Source organism: Equus przewalskii, chromosome 30 (genome assembly GCF_037783145.1).
Source record: "Equus przewalskii isolate Varuska chromosome 30, EquPr2, whole genome shotgun sequence".
Lineage (NCBI taxonomy): Eukaryota > Metazoa > Chordata > Mammalia > Perissodactyla > Equidae > Equus > Equus przewalskii.
In genome coordinates, this window is record NC_091860.1 from 24,143,890 (window position 1) to 24,163,645 (window position 19,756).

The 19,756-nt window shown below is 35.4% G+C and overlaps 1 long non-coding RNA gene across 1 annotated transcript; it reads right to left on the reverse strand.

The window, feature by feature from the left end:
- Positions 1 to 9,908: 9,908 nt before the first annotated feature.
- On the reverse strand, positions 9,909 to 19,339 carry LOC139080472 (uncharacterized). The gene is made up of 3 exons (XR_011535003.1): positions 19,199 to 19,339; positions 11,653 to 11,897; positions 9,909 to 10,202 (listed from the first exon to the last, which is right to left on the reverse strand). It is a non-coding gene; the product is annotated as an uncharacterized lncRNA (long non-coding RNA).
- Positions 19,340 to 19,756: the final 417 nt, after the last annotated feature.

A 19,756-nucleotide genomic window follows, 5' to 3' on the forward strand; every position in this document is an offset into this window, starting at 1 on the left:
GATGATCACACAATTATGGAATGGCAGATCCAGGATTTGGGCCTGAGGGAGCTGACTCCAGAACTCACGGAACACTGGATAGTCCTGCCTCAACCAATAAGATGGCATGCACAGTGACGGAGGACTTTTAGTTCCTAAAAAGTTTTGTAAATTATGTGTTCTCATGCTCAGCAGTGATAACTCAATTGGCTATGTAAAGTAGTTTGATGGGTGATCATATTGTTTTTCTGACTCAAAGTCAGTTTTTTCAAGCACCATTTATTCAGATTTAGAGGTCAGTAATTTTTCCCAGTCCAGGTGTGCTTCTACAGCCTTCTGCTTGTCCTTGAACCCTCAGGAGCGATCACTCTTGTTTTCTGAAAGTTGAATTATTTGTGTGCTAGAGACTGTGAAATCACAGACAGTCAGTTTCTATCGGAACCAGCTTTACTTAACCCAAAAGGGCAGTGAGGAGTAATTCGTAAATGTTACAGAGTGAAGAAAAGGGTAGCCACACAGCAAGTTCTCAATTTGAAATATAATTTCTTTCACTTCCCTTTTCAGAAATTTCTCCTTTTAATCCTATGTAGCTGAAGGAGTTGCAGCATCTTTACCCGATAGATTTAATAAACTCTCTCCTTATCCACCTTCACAAAAAGCAAGGAGCAATTTCTCCTCACAGAATACAGGTCGTTGCATTCTCTAGCCTTCCTCAGCTGCTGAAGGAGACATTGCAACATTGGAATATATAGATTGTATTACTTTAATAGAATGGTCTCAAACCTTTGGGAACAAACAGGAAGAAGGGATGAGAATGGGCAATTAGGAAGCCTGGTATTATTATTCTGGTTTTTATTTCTGGATATCCGTGCTTTCTCGGCATCCCCATTTGGATTGTAATCCAATAATTAGGGGGGAAAAAACCTCAATACATCATATTTTTTAACTAACTTTATACCTTGCTATTCACTGTTAGACATTTAGAATATATTAAGAGCAACATTTCCTTTTTAACCTACATTTTTTTAACCTAACTCTGATAAATATCTTTAAAAATTTTTAGAATAAATGATATAGTCTCCTCTAAAAACCAAGCCTGACAAATTATTTTAGTATTACGAAGAAGTACTACTTTCAGCACATTTTATTATAAAAATGTTTTATATTTTGAAAAATAATTTTTCTGTCCACACTATCAACATAAAAAACCCCAATGGATTTATCATAATCTAGTCTAAGGGGATTTGTGGATACATGCAAATGTTTTTCCAAAAGTCTACTTTGGTAATCAAAAACATCCTCAAAAATATGAAACTAATGTTTTTCAAGGAACACTTTTTTCCAACTATCCTTTGTCTCAATTTTCTGAAACTTAGAATAATGACATTTAAGAGAATAGATAAATAAATTATTTCATTATGGAAGGAAATCAAGGTATAATTTATTTTATCATGAGATGGAATTAGACAAACTCTTGGTTTATAGTAATAGACTAATACAAGAGTAAAATATATATATCAACTGATTTTTAAATGGAACTGGACATGAAAATTTTGATATAAGGAACTACATAAATGTAAGAAAGTTATGCAAAAAAGCATCCTCCAAGCAAACGTTTTTTACCTTCAACGCACACAGAATTATATTTTAAGATTTCCAGTAACCTTAGAGAATTGATTGCCCCAGTATATAAAACCTTCCAAATCTATTTTTTTGTGATACATTTTGTAATTGTTGAAAGGACTATCAATTACGCTTCTCTAAGGTAATCCCATACCTAAACTATCAAATAACTGTACCTATTGGCCAAAGCTTTCACTCTCAGGAGGATACCTGGATTCAGCATGAAGCCAACTGTGGTGTATGCCGTTCCTTTTGGACCTGTTCCCAGGGGATTTAATTACTAAAATCCCTCAGGCATGTTTGCCTTTACATTATTGGTTTTGCAAATAAGTAGCACTATGGTTTAATAAACACAATGACAGTGCTTTCAGTTCATCATTTTAGAACTTCAAACAGTAAAATCTAGTTTTTAGGTCCAAGTTTATGCCAGTATCACATATGACGAAAATATTTTCCAGTGTTCTCTGTAGCAACGCGTAGAGCTGGCCACACATAAAACAATCATAAAAGTCAACTAATCCTAAAAGAATAATCATGTTAGAAGGATAAGAAATTTTACTTACAAAAATAAAAATTGTCAATTTAAGAAATCTACTCCCAAATATTTTAAATTCTGATGCTTATATTGACTTACCATGCAGGAAACTCAAATTATGTTTATCATGACTAATTTTAGATTTTCTTAATTTTTTGCATTTGTTTCAGTGTTGTTTTTATTTTGTGGCATTTGTATTCTTAGACTGTATACATTTTTAATTAGCATTGCTATCTAGCTACCTTTAATATGGTCTACGGCCATCCTTCTAATTATCTTCTCACAACCATTATCAGCATTTAAAATTTTCTTTGATGTCAGTTTGAAAAGTAACAATACACTTAGGGTTAACTATTATTTCAACCATTTTGATTCCACACTTTGCCTTTTGACCTTCTGGAAATCACATGACCCTTACTTAAGACCTTTGCATAATTACCTATCCAATTTTCTTATCTTCCCTCTTCCTTTGTACTGTTTTTTTCTTCCCTTAAAGTTCCTGAATGCAACACAGCTGTGGTCATTGACAAAGTCATAGTAACCTTGTTAGGACTCTCCCAAGTCTTCACAAGATAACCAATTAATGACTTACTGCTTTATCTTGGTGTCAGGTCATTCCTAAAACTATCCTTATGCCTTTTCTCTTCTTTAAGGAAGTGTTAATTAACTTGACCAACTTTTCCCTTTTTTTCATTGTTTAGGACAGAATAAGACCTTCATGAAGTGTTTAATGCATGTACTTTATTATGTAGATAGTTTGTTTACATGAATATGATAGTTTTTCTATCCCGTGAAAGTATTTACTACATTCAGAATCTTTCCATTTTTTAAAAGAATCATAATCACATTTACACGAAGAAAAGAGTTGAATTCCACAACAATTGTTCTATATGATTGTAAGGTTTTCCAGATATGCTATTTATACTCATCATATCTAGAAGGCTTTCTTGAGATAATCTCTAAGCCAGTGATTCTAAAAGTATGATCCTCTGACATCTGGGAGTCTCTGAGATGCTTTCAAGTGTCCTCAAGTTCAAAAATGTTTTCATAATAGCAAAATATTGCTTATCTTTTCACTCTTTTGACATTACACTAATGATGCAAAGCAATGGCGGGTAGCTGCTGGTGCCCAGCCTGTATTAAATGCTACTAGGAAACGTTGAATTCACTTAAGATTGTCCTGGATAGAGCAGTGAAAGTTATTAATTTTATTAAATATCTACCCTTGAGTACATCTTTTTAATATTGCATGTAACAAAATGAGGAGACTTCATAAAACACTTCTACTGCATTTGGCACAGGATGATACTATTAAGGAAACGTCTTGTGTGAGTGAGTGAGCTGTGAACCAAACTAGCTGTATTTTTCATGGAAAATCATTTTCACTTGCAGGAATAACTGATAGACAAAATATGGCCTTCGTAGGCATTTTCTCAAAAAATCAAAAAGGGAATCTGTTACTTCAAGAAACTTTAACAATATTTGCTGCCAATGATGAAATTCGAGGTTTCCAGTAAAACTTGCAATTTTGGAAAACTTGGATCTGCCACCACGAGCTTGACAGAACTCCAATAGTTAAAGAATTTTCTCATGATATTGGTGATCATAACAATTAATGTGATTTTTTTGATGTGTGTAAGCATTTGGAATATCTACATAAATCAGTGAAAGTATTTTCCAAATGACCCACTACTTGATGTTATATAACCATGTGTGGGTAAAAGATCCATTCCAAGTGGGAGATAGACCCAAATATTTTAGTGTAACAAATGTGATTTCATACTTCACATTGTTACTGATTTTTAAGAAACTACCACTTGTCTAGTTTGGATGCTGATTGAAAGAATATCCACACTTATATGAAAAGTTATCTCTTGAAATATTTCTCCTTTTTCCAAATACCTATCTTAGTGAGGCTGGATTTTCTTCATATATTTCAATGAAAACAGCATATTCCAACAGATTGAATGTAGAAGCTAATATCAGAATTCGGCTGGCTTCATTAAGCTGGACATTAAAGAGATTTGCAAACTGTAAAGTAATGTGACACTTCTCACTGGATTTTTTTGGGGGGGATATAGTTCTTCGAATAGTGAATAAGTTATTTATGTTAGCATGTAATTGAATTATTATTGTTATTTTAAATGAATTAATGTTTTTTGTTTTTGGGGCGTTTTTTTTGGTGAGGAAGATTTCCCTGAGCTAACATCCATTGCCAATCCTCCTCTTTTTTTGTTTGAGGAAGATCAGCCCTGAGCTAACATTCATGCCAGTCTTCCTCTATTTTTTTATATATGAGTTGCCTCAACGCATGGCTGATGAGTGGAGTAGGTCTGCGCCCGGGATCTGAACCCGTGAACCTGGGCCTCCGAAGTGGAGTGCACCAAGCTGTTAACCACTCAGCCACAGGGCCAGCCCCTAATGAATATATATTTTAAGTTTTCATTTCAAGTTCTAATATGGTAATCAATATATATGAGATGTATATCAATAGGTAAAAGCCATGTAAGTAGAAGTTTAATAATTTTTAAGTGTGAAGAGAGGTCCTGAAAAAAGAATTTGAGAACTGCCGCTCTAAATATTGGTTTGCCAAAGTCTGAGTATTGGAATTTCTGTTTCTGATTACATTCATTCCTAGGTGATCTCATTTAATTCTATGGCTTTAAATGCCATCTGAAATCTGGTAACTCACAAATTCATATATCCAACCCTGGCTCCATCCTTTAATTCCAAATGTACATATATTACTGCCAACGAGCATTTGTACTTGGACATCTAACAGGCATCTCAAAATTAATATTGTCCAAAACCTAACCCCTAATATTCCTCTCTAAACCTATTCCTTCACCAGTCTTCCTTACTGTCGTCTTCCAAGTGCTCTGATAAAAACCTTGTGTTCACCCTTGAGTTCTCTTCTCTCATATAGTATATCCAGCTCAGCAGTCAATCTTGTCAACTCTCCTTCAAATTATATCCCAGATCTGACTAGTTCTACCACCTGTACTGCTACCAACTTGGTCTGAGACAACATCATCTCTCACACAGATTGTGTCACTTAATCCCTGTGGTGCTCTCTCTTGCTACACACTTGCCTCTTCAATCATTCAGGATAGGCTAGGTTATACCATAGCAACAAACATTGCCAAAAGTTTGGTGTTTTCTCTCTCTATATATATATATTTATATATACCCAAATATATATACACACTATATATGAAATATGCATACATATACAATATATTAAATATATGTAAATAACATAATTTATAGATCTCATAATATATGTAACTCTCAGAGTGAGAAGATGCATGCACACATATATATTATCCGTCACAACTCAGCTTGGGCTTCTTTTCCGTGTACCCTTACTCTGAGATTCAAGATGCTGGAGCAGTCACAATCTCCTAAGTTTCTAGTCTCCATGGAAAAGAAAAAGAGATCTCTAATGGATTTCACGACAGCGATTAAATTCTCCAGCAGAGACATGACAGACATGTCGTGTGATTCTGCTCACAAATCACTGGAGAAAATTAGTCACATGATGCTACCCAACCACACAGAAGCCAAGATGAGCCATCTTTGCATGTGCCCAGAAGGCAGAGAACCATAAATATGTGGTAAACAGCATGAGAACCATAAATATGTGGTAAACAGCATGAGAATAAAAAGTTCCTGTTTTAAACTCAAAAAAGGAAAGGTGAATTGTTCTTTGACCACAAACAAGTAACCTTCAAGTGGTTTTAAACTTTTCCCAATAAATCAATCCACTGTCAACAGTTTCTTTTCTTGTCCTAAGAAATGCTTTATCTTTTGATTGCATAGCTTAAGAATAGTTATAAAACAGATTAGTCTTTAAAAATGTATGGTTACATGAATGCAGCTGAACGGTACTGAAAAAAAAGCCATATCATTTTTTAGAATTATAGAGTTAACTTAAGATTTTGCAATCATATGATAATTACATGATATTTCAATCTTTCATAGAATTCATGCTTAACATATATATTTCATGATTTGTGTATATATATATATTTCATGTATTTATATGCAGCTTGATTAAGGAATGCATACCATAAAACTCACCCGTTATACATATACAGTTTGATGTTTTTTAGTAAATATATACAGTTGTGCAATCATCAGTACAATCCATTTTTCAAACACTTCTATAACCTTATAAAGTTTCACATAACCCTTTACAGTCATTCTCTGCTCTTACACTGAGCCCTAGGCAGCCACTAGTCTGCTCTCTGTCTCTAGAATATTGCTTTTTCTAAGAAGTTAGAATTCTTGGCATTCCCTATGCCATTATAAACAGAATAATGGATCCCTAAAATTTATAAACATATATCTCAAAGGAAGAGTACACAGTTGTCTTCAATATTAACTGAGGGCAAACTAAGGAGAAATAGGTTTACCCAGGTGGAATTTTAGTTAAACATAAAAAGAACTTCCTAACCCCTAGGGAAATATTTTAGAGCATTATATAAGGTAATTAAGAAACTTTGATGAGAAAAATCAGTTATATTTCAAGGAAGGCGGAAAAATAATCATGTCTGAAATCAGAGTTCCCTTCAACCTTTTACACTCATTGTGCAATATCCAAAGTCATTTTTTCATGCAGGTTTTGCTAGAAATCTTGCCAGGTAAGACAGCAGCTACCAAGCATCATTGAATCCATAGGTGCTGTCACACAGAATCTTAGCACGATTCATCCCCAATTAATGAAGTTAATGAGTGATGTTAAAGATTTTCACCTTTGATTATCCTAAAATATTTCCCACACTATTCTGACCTCACTGCCTGAAAATAGTTCGTTTAGAATAAAAAAATCTTTGAGCTTTGAGTAACTTAAAGATAGTTTATCCGTTGCTAGTCTGTCCTCTTAAAACAGCTACATTTCCCTAGGTTATAGATGTATGGGCTATAACAGATACTCCTTCAAGTGGATAATCATCACATAAGTACAAACAATAGATATCCACAGGAAGTGTGAACCTTTCTCATCTGATAAAATGCTTTAGAGAACACAGATCAGAAAGAGAAAGAGGGAAAAAAGTGCTGAGTTCTTTAGAATAAACTTGGTACCATCTTTAGGATTGTGGTCAGTTACTGACATTTGTAAAATGAACTTATTTAAAATGAGGACAAGAACAGGGCTGAAGTCTTTTCAGAAAGTTAGTTGACTGATGATTTATTATCTCCATTATTATAAATTTTGTAGCACTTAACTTGTTTTAGTAGATTTTTTTATCCTCTCTCTCTCTGTAAAGTTTTCTTTCTTAAGCAAAATTAGCCTATTTCCAGAAGAGACGATAATTTACTGTGTAGCCAATAGGATGGTAAATTTTCATCAAATGGCAGTAGTCAAGGAGTCCATAGAAACACATTCAGCACATCTGAGACATTGGATGAAGACATTCAAATGTGGCTGAAGAGTCATCTTTCTTAAAGCTGACACATTCATGGTGAGCTAGTGCCAAGACAAATGCAAGCAGAACTATAGACTGGAAATAAATACTTAAACATATTATTTGAATTCTCAGAAGTATCATTTTTACTTAAAGTAAACATTGGCATGCAAAGCCAATAGTCTGAGTAATCCGGTCTTGAAGTGTAACTTTATTTGTTATGGGGATTTGCTCAGGGAAGAGAAGGGGAAAAAATAAACCCAACCCTTCCTCTTCTAGTGCAGAGAGAAAATAGTTGTTTCTGCAACACTGGAGACATTATTTGAGGCCATGTAAATGACACTGCCTCAAGCTACTTTAACAATTCACCACTAAAATTTGATTTAATTGTTTTTAGGAAAATGTTCCATTGGCACAGGCACCCAGGATGATTTTCTTCTCTTTATTAGCAAATGGTTACTAAGCTCTACCAGTGAGGATCCCATTCCACAACCAAGTAGCTGGGTCAGAGTTGCCCTGAACCTAAAGCAAGGAGATCTCGTAATTCTCTGATGACTCTCCTCTCTTGAAGAAAGTGAAGTTGATGAGCAATTTCTAATCCAGGTGTCATCAACTTGGGATTCACGTTTTAAGAGTCATATGGACCCCTGTAATTGTAAATGAAATTGTTTGGGAATGTGTGTATATCTCTACTGTTCTGAGGTGAAGTATCCATAACTTTCATAAGATCCACAGAGAGATATATGACTCAAAGTTATTTATATAGGAAGCGCTTGTATTGTATGCCTCTACCCTTTTTTTTTGATGGAGTCCTCCCCAGTCTCATGGCTTCCTGTTGCTTAGGGAACAAGTTGAGATCACCAATTGACTACCCTTCAGCGCTTGTCTTCCCATCTCCAGGTTCTCTTCCACTCCTGCTACACTTCTGGGCTGCCTTGCTGTAATGAGAACAGCTCGACAGCAAGGCTCGTTTTTCTCTTGGAGATGTGCTATAAAGCATTCCTGAAAATACTTTATATTGATTTATTATGAACTGTATTCTTTCAACAATTCTTCAAACTTATTTTGTTTTGAAATTTCTCTATTTAGAACAAATGCTCTTAAACTTGCTACCTGGATATCTTTCCAACCTCTAACTACTCCTCAGTCTCTTTTGATGATTTCTCCCCATCAATCTAACCTTTAAACTTCAAAGTGTCTCGGGGTTCAGTCCTTAGGCATCTTCTCTTTTTTATATGTAGTTTTTCTCTGCATATGTCCTCTAGACTCACGCTTTTAAGTACCTTCTGTGTGATGATGAACCTTAAAATTAGACTTCCAGCCCAGACATCTACCCTAAACTTCAGAGTTAAAATCCCACTGACTATTGATACCATCTCTTAGACGTCTAATAAGCACCTCAAACTTAATCTTACTTGTCCCAGTATATGCTAACTCTATTCTTCTAGTTACTCTGGCTAAACACTTTGGAGTCATTGTTGATGATTCTTTCTCTCATCCAGATCCAATCCATCAACAAATCATGGTAGCTCTATCTTCATAGTACATCCCAAATCCGACCCTTCTTCACCACCTCCACCACAAATAGCCTGGTTCAAACTTCTATCATTTTTTGCCTGGATTGTTGCAATAGTCTCCTTACTAATCTCTCTGCTTCCAGTCTTTCCTCTTCAGGTTAGTCTCAACAGAGCAGCCAAAGTGACCTAATTTAAATATAAGTCACATCACTTTACTCCTCTATTTAAAGCACCTCAGTGACCTCACATCACTCTCAATATAAAAGCCAAGGTCATTTGTAGGACCTAAAAGGCCCTATGACACTTGGTCCTCCCCTGACTCCTCTGACCTTACCTCCTACCACTCTCACCGTCACTCACAATTTCAGCAATTTTTTAAATGGTCAAAATGGGGTAAATTGTTTTTGTGCTTTTTAAATCTGCTATCCTAAAAATAGAATATGCTGGTTATCAATTGTAAAGGTTTGATGACAGAATACATTTCCCTGCATTCAAGAAGGTATTTGTTTACACGCTATTTAAGATGCATTTACATAAAATACACTTCCTCTTCTATCATGGTCAACTGCAGAGGTAGATTAGAGCTGGTATGGGCCTCCAAGGTGGAAAGAATTCACATGGTAGAACCTCTGACAACAGCTCATTCTCATCATGTGTGTTACTGTTGGCATTTAGCTCTTGGGGGTAACCGAACCACACAGATCATAGACACTTTTGTGCAGATGGAGCTCACAAATTACAGAGGAATAAATACCCCTGGCTCCTGCATCATATGGGCTCCAAGAATACAGCATGTCTTAGACAGCTTGAGCTGCTGTAACAAAAACACCATAGACTAGATGGTTTATAAACAACAGAAATTTATTTCTCACAGTTCTGGACACTGAAAATCCAATTTCAGAGTGCCAGCATGGTTGAGTTCTGGTGAGCACCCTCTCCTGGGTTGCAGACTGTCAATCTCTCATTGTATCATCACATGGTGGAGAGCAGAAAGAGGAAGCAAGCTCCCTCATCACCCTTATAAGGGCGCTAATCCCATTCCTGAGGGCCACACCCTCATGTCCGCATCTAATCCTGATTTTCTTCTAAAGGCCCCACCTTCTAATATCATCACATGGCGAGGAGCAGGATTTCAACCTATGAATTTTGGGGTAAAAAACAAACATTCAGTTTATAACAGAGTATCACATTAGAGAGTACCTTCTGATATTGTACAATAGTAATCTTGTCTATGTTTGTTTTGTCACCACCCAGCATTGAATGAGATACGAAACATTTTTAGGATTCACTTTAGACAAGAGGCATAATGATGTAGCTAGAGAACTGTGCTTAGAGTCAGAAAATGTAGGTTGATCCCAGTTGCAATTTACTGTGTGATCTCAATAAGTTATCTGTCCTCTCTGAACATCAACTTCCTGATCTATTCCTTGTTATAAAAATCCAAAGGGAAAACATACACAGTAATGCTTTGTAAACTATAAATCATTGTACAAATGCTAGGTATAATTGAACCATTTTATTACATGTTCTCTTAAAATAAAAGCCAAATAGTTTTAAGAAATCTGGTTACATATCAAATTGAATTCTTAAACATTAATTATAATATACTAGACAACATACCTTTGAATATTTTCATTTCACTCCCTTGCTCGTGTCATCCACAAGAAGATCCTATATTCTCTTCCCTGAACTACCAGCTTAGAAACAATTTTCGAACAGGAAAAGAGGTAAGTATATTATGTCTTGGTCTTGGTGAATCAAATCTGACTCCTGATAATGAGTACTTTCCTTTAACTTACTCCCAAGTTTCTATTCAGTAATTGATTATATATTGTTTGCCTGAAATTGACATAAAGCTTACCAATTTTTCTTTTATTCTTGTAAAACTTTGCGTTAGTCCATTTCTAGCTTTTTGGTCCCTCTACATTGCCCATTGTTTCTTGAAGATCATTAAAAATTATTCTGCCAATGTATTTATGTTTTTAAAATACATTAAATTTTATTAAAAGGAAGGCATTTTTATTTTTTGAGCTCTTAATCTAGCATTGGTACAGGGTAGGCTAACAGCTCTGACAGACAATCCCCAAATCTCAGTGGCTTAACATAGTCAACAATTATTTCTCACTCATGCAAATTCCAGTGTGAATGTTTACAGTCAGGTGACACTACTGGAGTCTTTCCCTCAGAAGGTGACTTGGAGATCTAGCTCCTTCCATCCAGTGGCTCTTTTGCGTCCTTGAGACCTCAAAAGTTCTGTTGGATTCCTTGCCTCTGGCTTGTGGGCAAGAGAACAAAGAGAAAGCAAACCGAGGATGGTGCAGGAGATTTTTGGAGCCCAGACTCAAAAACCAGGCATGCAACACTTTCACTGCCTTTAATTGCCTAGAACTAGACTGGTGGCTGGGAAATGTCATCTTTCTTTATGTCAGGAGCAAAAATGAAATGTTGTGTGCACATAACATACATAACATTGTCTCAACCATAAATGACTTCCTTCTTAAACTTTTTCTACCTCTTCAGATTAAATACCAGTTTTCTGATGAGAAAAAAGTAAAGTTGGAAATTGTATAGTTACACTTTCACAAACCTGTTGCCATTCTTCCATTGATGAAAATGTTTTGAAACAAGTCCGTTGGGTTGGCATTTTCATATTTTTGAGTTTCAGTTTATTCTGGGTATTGCCCTTTCTGATTCAGTTCTTACAGGGTTTTGCCTTTGTATCAAAGAGTATGGGTCCTTCTTATGTCTTCTGCACATCTACTCTTGGAAACTGAGCTCTCCGTGCAGACATAAGAGTCCCTGTATATTTGCTTTAATCTTTGTTCTTCACTCCTGTGAACAGAAATATCCTTGAGATCATCTCCCTTCTACATTTCAATCATTGTTTTCTTGTGTTCAGAATCTAGTCTGCGGTAGCAAATAATCTCATCATTTTTCTTTACCCTCTGCAATATGTCCTTCCTGGTCCTGACAGGTTATACTGTCCCTTGGCTATAAGTCACATGATCATTAGCTATAAACTCACAATACACACACACCATTTATCACACCGTCTATGCACCCAGCAGTTCTCTCCTCGTGTATTGGATATTCAAGATTCCCCATCCCCATGCAGGTCAGCATTGCCATCTGTGATTCCTCATTGCTGGAAAGTTCTGCAGAAGGCCTTCATCTTCCATGGGGATAGAAGCATGTCTCTTGAAAACCCATAGGTCCTTTTACGTGCTGGCTTATGTCTGTGTCCCTGAGGTTTCCTCACTAGTTGCTTGGATTTCAAAGTTAGACACAGCCTCTGGGCAATGTAATTACATAGAATGCATTTCACTGAGGCTGAAAAGTTGCCCTTCCTAAGCAATACGTTAGCACTCTCAATGTATATTCGTAGCTACTTTCAGATCCTTTTTTCAGAGGAAAGTTATAATTAGACCTTTTCTTCTATAATTTTTTTAAAAAACAACATTGGTTAAAAGTGTTGCACTCCCTAAAAAAAAAGTTGAGAGTAGTAGAATTTTAATGACTGACTTTAAATGGAGTTGTTACTCAGAAGTAGAGCAACAGTACTGAAATTTCTGCGTTTTTGTTTTCCCAGGTGTTAGTAATCCCTCCCGGCTTAACTGGCTCTGTGTTTACTCCATCCTTTGGATCATTAATAATGACAGTAAATAAAACCCAACTAAGGAAGCTAGTTCTTTTAATCTGACAGGTACTCAAGAAGTGGTCACGCCTCGAAGTGAAGAAATCCTTGCAGCCAGAACGCCCTAAGTTTCCCATCTAATAATTGAGCTATTTAGCAATAAAATTCATTTTTGTTTAAAATGCTTGGGAAGAGCCTTGGCAAAGAAGTCCAAGTCCCTGATCCCCTGGAGCCCTAGGCGCTATCTGTCATTGCCAACCACCCTTGCTCCGCTGGTGTCACACCACAAGTGGAACTTCCCTGCAGAGATGGCACAGAAATGGCTTTCCTGCTTGTACTTGGCTTCAGATATGAACTCACTTTACCTTTACTTTGGTTAAACAGCTGTTGAACACAGACAGATATTTTAGGACAAATAGAAAAATTAGATGATTAGAAGAAAAAAATCACTCAGAATCCTACCAGCCAGAGAAAACTAAGGCTATCAATTCAGTAGGTATTGTAATAAAATTTTTCTGCACCTATTATTTCAAATACATTTTAGAAATACATAATTTACTTATCCAAATGGGAATAGTCTATAAATATTTTTTCAATTTTTATTAAGAAACAGAAAACTGTAGATTATAATAGCCAAATAAACATCAATTGCCCCATTAAGAAATAGAACATCATCAATATCATTGAATCAACCTGTGAACCTCTTTCTACACCCATCCCCCATGATATCACGGAATTTGGCATTTCTTTTTTCCTTGTTGTATTGTTTCCTTTATGGTTTCACTAAATATATATGAGTATCTACATAATATATTAGTTTGCTTTTGTTTGTATTTAAACTTCAGAAAGATGAAGCTATGGGCTGAATTGTGTCCCCCAACATTTCTATGTTGAAGACTTACTTCCCAGTGTGACTGTCTGGAGATAGAGTCTGTAGGAGGTAATTAAGATTAAATGAGGTCATAAAGTTAGGGCCTTCATACTGTAGCCTTATACGAAGAAGAGAGAAAAATCTCTCTCTTCCATGTGAGGACACAACTAGAGGCAGCAGTGTACAAGCAGGAAGAGAGTCCTCACCAGGAACCGATTCAGCTGGCATCTTGATCTTGGACTTCCCAACTCCAAAATTGTGAGAAAATAAAGTTCTGTTGTTTAAGCTACTCGGTCTATGGTATTTGGCTATGGCAATCTGAGCAGACTATGACAGATGATACAATTTTTTAACGTTTTGCATAGCTCACTTCTTCACTCAACACGATAGCTCTTTTGTGCATGTAGCCTGTAGCTGTGGCTCAATGTTGATGTCTATAGAGAATCTTGTTGCTTGAATATATCACACTTTATTTTTTCATGTTTATGTTGATGTATTTAGGTTGTTTTCAGTTTTCTGCTATTACAAACATTTTATAAATGTTCCCATTAATCCACATCCTTACCAACACTTTGTATCATTAAACTTAGGTTTTGTCAATTTAGTTGGACAATGACCTCATTGTCATCTTTGTTTGTATTTTCAGGTTACTAAGAGATTGTGAATCTTGTTCACTTACAGTGCTTTTTCTGGAAATATCTACTTATGTACTTCGCTATTTTTCTACTAGCTTTTTTGTTTATTTCTTATTGATTACTGTGATTTACTATACTTTCTGGTTATTTGTTAGAATTATGTGATCAAAATATTTTCCCCCAGTTTGTGCCTTCTAATCTCTGTGGATATCTTTGAACAAAAGATTTAAAACTTATGGAGTAAAATTTATCAATATATCCTTTGCAGTTTCTAATTTTGTGATATTTAAAACATAACCCCTATGTAGAAGGTACAGAGATATTTTATCGTGTCAGGTAGAAATTACATTTCTTCCTCCATTCACCAATGGAAAATTGTCTTTCTCAAAAACATATTACGTAGCTCATCCTTTCCCTACTAATCTGTAATGCTATCTCTGCCACATATCTAACCTGTCTGTCTGTCTATCAATACATCTACTTCTCTCTCTCTCTCCATCCGTTTTTCTGTATTCTATGTTATTTCAGTAGCCTAGTTTTCTATCTCTATCTTGAAAGCACTCTGTTTAAAACGATATAGCTTTATAATAAAACTTTGATATTTAGTGACACGATTCTCTCTTCTTCTTCGTCAGTTATCTTAGCTATTTTTGGTTCTTTGCTGTTGAATCTATATTTTAGAATTAGTTTGTCAAGTCCCCAGGAGGAGGCAGGGAATCTGCTGGAATTTTTACGGGGATTGCTCTGGAGCTATAGATCAATTTGGGGAAGAACTCATATATTTATAATGTTGAATACTCCTTTCCATATACATAGTGGGTCTGTGTAGATAGAGATTTGTAACCTAATTTTTATTTATCACTATATCTCTGACATCAGGACATGTTTTGGTTATTTCCATTTTTCAATATTAAAAAATTATAGTAAAAGCATTGTATTCATCTTTGGTTATTTCCCTTCATTAAACCCCTAAAAGTAGGATTCCTAAATGAAAGTTTTTGAACATAAAAATGTTTCAAAATTGGAACCAGGAAGTAAGTGTTCAATAAAATTTATCTTACACCTTACAATACCGGTATTGTATTAGTATGTTTCCTTAAACCCTAACAATAAGTTATTATTTTAATCAATTCTCATTTAAAAGAAAAAAAGTATCTTGTTTTTGTTTTAATTTTAATTCATTTGGTTGTTTATGAAGACAAAGATTTTTTAACTACTATCCATTTCTGTCTTTTCCTTTCTTACCATACCTATTTACATTGTTTGCCCAGTTTTTCATCCGGTTGTCTCTTTCATATTGATTTATAATATCTCTTTATATATTAAGTGTATGATCACTTATCTGTCATATTTGAGTGTGTAAAAATTAAGAATGTTTGTATTGCAAAAGATGCCATAACAAAGTCAAAGAGATACAGTTTTTGAAAAAAGGTTTGCAAAGTGAGGTTATAGAGAGTTATGACTTATGTATTATAAAGAGAACTTATAAACTGGCCTAAAAAAGACAGCCCAATAAAGATATGAACATAATTCACAAGAGCAAATCTATATGTACAAAAAAATATGAAAAGAGGCTCAAACTCAAGTGGAAATTAATATAGTTAATATTATGTCAAGTTGTTTAGAAAAGAATAGATAACGCTGAATAGCATGTGGATATAAGTTGCATGGTCATACATAAGTAGTGCAAATGTAAGTGGCTGCAGTCATTTAGAAGAAGATTCAGCAAGATCTATTAAATTTTTAAAAATTAACAAATATCTTTGCTGTGGGTTGAATAGTGTGCCCCAGAAAGGTATATTGAAGTCCCAACCCCTGGTACCTGTGAATTCAAACTTATTTGGAAATAGAATCTTTGTAGATGCAATTAAGATGTAAATTAAGATGAGATCATACTACAGTAGAGTTGGTCTTTAGTCTAATATGGCTGGTGTCTTTACGAGACAGGAGAAGAGACACCGAGACATACACAAAGGAGAACACCACCTATGGATGGAGGCAGGGATTGAAGTGCTGCAAATATAAGCCAAGGATACCAAAGTTTGATAGCCATCACCAAAAGATAGGAAGAGACAAGGAAGAATTCCACCTAGAGTCTCAATGGGAACGTGGCCCTGAAGACATCTTGATTTGGGACTTCTGGTCTCCAGAACTGAGAGAGAATAAATTTCTCCTGTGGGGCACTTTGTTACAGCAGCCCTAGCAGACCAGTAAATAGTATTTGACCTAGAAATCCCACTCTGTCATAAGAAAAAAATTACAACATTTAATTATATATGCAAGAATGTTTATTGCAACCTTGGCAGTAATGGCGAAATGAGCAAATAAATGAATAAAAATGAAATAACCCATCAAGAGGAATAAATTATGATGAATATATATCCTGAAATATCATGCTGTCATTTTAAAGCAGAATCAACTATAACTATATAAATTGAGTTAGAAGGATTTGTATAACAAATCTTAGCGAGAAGCCAAGATGCAGAAAATCATGTATACTCTGACACCGTTTTTAAAAAACAAAGAAAAAGAGCCCTATACATGTACATGCGTGTGCACACTTCTTTCCTAGAGTTACTGCCTGACAGGTCAGAGCCTTTTCAGTCCTACTATGCGATTTCAAAGCTATATCAGTTCCCAACCCTGGAAAGGGCCCCTTGGCTCATGGTCCTTCCCCCTTGTCAGGGAGCCATAAAAGGCTGTGTGGTGGCAAGATTTTGTTTGGGTATGACTTTTCTTAAACTTCCAGCCAGACAAAGCAATCCTGATGGATGCCATCTGTGGTAGGAAAACAAGCTCTAAGTAGAAAGATCCCTCTCTTTTCTGGGCTCAAACCCAAGGGGAGCCTTCATTCTCCCATAATAAAGGATATTAACAGGGTCTACAAAGATATCTCCATTTATTTCCCTGACAAGAACCACTTTCTGAGCATGCTAAATTTCTGCTTGCACATCATAAATGGTCAATAAATATTTATTGAAGTAAGGAATATGACTTAATCTATACAAAGTGTAGCAGACATTCCTTAAAAATCTCTGGCATGTGGATGAATTTATTCTGCATGTACACAATAAATCCTTAATAAATATTTATTGAAATAAATAAAGAAGACAGGAATCTCACTTTATCTATACAAACTATAAGAGATATTGCTTAAAAATCCATGGTAAGAGGCTGCCTCACATAGTTTCATCTTCTGTTGAACTGTATCTTCTTTCCAAGTCCTTTATTTTCTCTTTCTAGCAACCTTCACAACTTACTTGATGACAGTTCTTATTTTACCAAAAACCTTGATTTTTTAATGCTGTTACAATTCTCGAGAAATTAAATTATAAATGTAAAGACCTAAAATACAATTAATACATCTCTTTTTATAAGTTAGACATAAAGAGAGCAGGTTCCAGATATATTCTGATATGTTTGGAATATCCAAAGCAAAGAATTTATATGTATTGTCTTTAGTTAACGTATGTGTGTGTACACTTCTGTGAGAAGCTAACAGAGCTATTAAGGTCAGAAGAGCAATACATTTTACAGCATTCAGAATATTAATCAAAATAGAAGAAAACCATTATAATCTATTCAACATCAAAATACGTATTGAATACATACTGTGTCCCATTGCTTAGTGGGAGAGGTAAAATAAAATTTACCTTTTAAAAATACAGCGTGCTAAGTGCTGCAGTGGAGATTGTCAAACAGAAGAAGACAAAGGGGTGGCAGGGGCACCAATGGAACCAAAATTCATACATCTAAAGTCACGTCAAGACTAGCATCCATCACTGAATTCATGAGACTAACAATAGTGGGTAAGACTGTGTAAGTAGGGCCGAGGTGATCCAGGTCAACAAATCTGGTAACTTCAAGTTATGTTTTCCCAATTTTGAATATTTAAAAAAAAATATTCAGGGGTCGGTCCCGTGGCGCAGCAGCTAAGTTTGCACATTCCGCTTCTCGGCGGCCCGGGGTTCCTGGGTGCAGATCCCCGGTGCGGACATGGCACTGCTTGGCAAAAGCCATGCTGTGGTAGGCGTCTCACATATAAAGTAGTGGAAGATGGGCATGGATGTTAGCTCAGGGCCAGTCTTCCTGAAAAACTATGTATATATATTCATAGTAACCAATCAGCCACCCATCCATTCAACCAAACTAAACAGAGTAGAGTGTCAGAAAGTGTCCAGTGGGACCTCTGAGTTGGTTAAAGAAAACTGGTAGAAACTATTTTGTCCCCTTAAGGTAGTTTTTGTCATGATTCCCAGTAATTGAAATTTTCTATGGTTGTTAAAGAATCGTTAAAAAGCCATTTCTTCATCAATTAGAATCTTGCAGCCGGATTGTATGACATTCCATGAACCAGCTTTAATTTGTTATACATTGTTCCCAGAAGGTGAGATGAGATTACAGGGACTTCTGTGTTAGTTGAGAGATGTATTTTACACTTAGTCCCTTTCTAGTAATTCAAATATAACGGCATGATCTTGATTAGTTAATCTTTCTACATCAGCATTTTCAGATGGTACTTCACGAAATTTTCACTACAATTAAAAATGCAATTAAAATGGATTATCTAAATCAAAGTCAATCTTTAATTACTGCATACTGTCTAGATCCTTATTTCATGATAGAACAGATAAAATTCTAACAATTGTGCCGCTAATGCCTTCATTATTAAAAACGTAATAATACCAGTCTTTTGAGGCTCATCTCATTTCCTATCAGTTCCTTTTTTAGGCTGTCATCGAGAAGTTTGCTTCCTTTAACAAGCGCGTCTACTTAGTCCTGAGCAGGTCTTTATATGTTTCTCCTAAGAAAAATTACATTATACAAAGTTCATCTCATTAATCCAAGTCCTTTCATGTAAAAGGAATGACTGCCTCAATACTGAACTTGTGCCCGTTCTTTTTTACTTTTACTTTTTTTCCCCATTGTCAGCTATTGAAAAAACAATTTAAAAATTTTTGAGAGAAAGGAAATGGTTGGTAATTCTACTCACCATCACATCAAGGTTTTACTTTTCAAGTTTTGCGTTGCTTTCTAAACCACATCGATTTGCATGCGCCAATGCACATGGACACTTGGCCTTCTAATTTTTTCAGGAGTGTTAGTATTGGATAGTGAAGTGAAAACTTATGGACTTGAAAATCATTGGGCCCAAGTTTCAACGTTTAATACTGTGTATTTGTTATGTAACAGTGGAAAAATTCCCTAAGCTATGTGAGCCTTTATTTCCTCATCTGTAATAGGAGGAAGACAAAAGTACATACCTTGAGGCATTGTTTATAAAACTAAGAAATGACTTATATAAAGTTCCTGTTGCCTACTAGGTACTTATTAAAGAGTGGCTATTCTTGTTATAAGTATTTTCCATGTTACTGCACAAACTTTATGACTATTAAGAGAACATCTTGACCCAGGAGTCTATAAATATTGTACAATCAAAAAATCTGAATTGGTGGACTCTGAGATTGAACATGTTGGTGTTTTTCTAATCTCTCAATATTTGCGTATATAATAGTGTTTACCTCCCATTTTAAAGCATGTAGCCAATGTC